Below are 1,991 nucleotides of genomic sequence, written 5' to 3'. Positions count from 1 at the left end.
TTAAGGGGTGTAACGCTGGGCAGGTATACAAAGGGGATCTAAGTAGACTGATTAGCGGACCCTCAAGATATGTACATATCAGGACACATATTCAAGTTAGTGCAAAGTAAGACAATACTTGATTAGGTAGAGAATGCAGCTGTGTTGAATGTCTGTATGCAAACTGGAAAACGAGATACTGCTTTTCATGCAAGTTATAAGCGGCATATAAGTAATGATGGTTAGTAGCCAGAAGCAAGTTAAATAGCGTATGTTTTTTGCAAGCAAATACTCAAGCAGAGGTAATATCGTCACTTATCCAAGTTAGATTGTGGTTAGACCAGATATGCAAATCTGTACTTTAAACCATGGTCGTACGACAGCTCCCAAACAATCAAGGACCCTCGGCGGGGAACAGCATCCATAGAAATACTACCCAGTATGATAGCTGGCAGTACTATTTTGCCGTTAAAGAAGCAATATTCATACGACCTGTATATGCACTATTCGTTAGGAGTGTCCTTCCTTATCCTTGCTCGTTACAGCAACAGGTATACTTGCTCAAGCAGATTGAATTTGCAGGAACAGAGCCTCCATTCGTGAATCGAAGCAGCAGCGGTAAACGCATGTGTCACATGACCGGTCGGCTTAGCCAATGCCGACGCGCGTTTCACCCGCTCGTCTTTACTTCAGACCGGGCTTTGTCAGGGCGAGCACGAGCAAGGATAAGGAAGGACACTCCTAACTAATAGTGCATATACAGGTCGTATGAATATTGCTTCTTTAACGGTAAAATAGTACTGCCAGCTATCATACTGGGTAGTACTTCTATGGATGCTGTTCCCCGCCGAGGGTCATTGATTGTTTGGGAGCTGTCATACGACCATGGTTTAAAGTACAGATTTGCATATCTGGTCTAACCACAATCTAACTTGGATAAGTGACGATATTACCTCTGCTTGAGTATTTGCTTGCAAGAAACATACGCTATTTAACTTGCTTCTGGCTACTAACCATCATTACTTATATGCCGCTTATACCTTGCATGAAAAGCAGTATCTCATTTTGCAGTTTGCATACAGACATGCAACACAGCTGCATTCTCTACCTAATCAAGTATTGTCTTACTTTGCACTAACTTGAATATGTGTCCTGATATGTACATACCTTGAGGGTCTGCTAATCGGTCTACTTAGATCCCCTTTGTATACCTGCCCAGCGTTACACCCCCTAACAGGGGTGCTGTGTGCAGCTGGGTGTAGTTTGACTGGAGTGGTCCTCTTTGATATTATTGTTACTTTGTACATATGATCATGTCTTGAGTCTTTTGTGAATGACACTCAGTCTAACGTTTTACACAAGTAATCTGCTCTGGCCTCTTAGATCCCGTATATTAACCTGCCCAGGATATACCTCTTTGTATTTTGTTGAAGGGGTTCTGTGAGCAGCAGGGTGTAGTAGGCCTAGACCCAGAATACTGTTCCTTGTGATTAACGTATATATTGTATAGACTGCTTATACGGCGGCATCTGCATGTACCCCTGACCGGTCAGGTTTATTATATTCATTTTATTGACATAAGTTTTCAATTTTTTGCTATACAGACATCTTCAGCTATTGCTGTATCCTAATTACTATATTTCTAGCATGTGTGTGCTCTCACAGTGTGAGAGACTGCTGTCTCACGATTAAAGTTGCAAACTTGACTAATCCTGTATTTGTGAGCTTATTTTTTCCTTTAAAAGAGTGCTGAATTCCCTGTCTTTATCAATCAGGATTATATTCCTGAGGCTCTCTCTCTGCTACTCCATATCATATTTTTCTAAGGGTCTGCACCACTTTGTCTTTGACATAAATTGAGGCTATTATGCCTGTATAATAACTTTTTAATAAAGCTCAAATTGCAACTGCGTCCCCACCGCAACGTTCTCGATTATATATATATATATATATATATATATATATATATATATATATATATATATATATATATATATATATATATACACACA

This window comes from Bombina bombina, unplaced genomic scaffold, assembly GCF_027579735.1.
Source record: "Bombina bombina isolate aBomBom1 unplaced genomic scaffold, aBomBom1.pri scaffold_1206, whole genome shotgun sequence".
Lineage (NCBI taxonomy): Eukaryota > Metazoa > Chordata > Amphibia > Anura > Bombinatoridae > Bombina > Bombina bombina.
The sequence above is the reverse complement of the archived record's forward strand: the minus strand, read 5'-3'. Positions refer to the sequence as shown.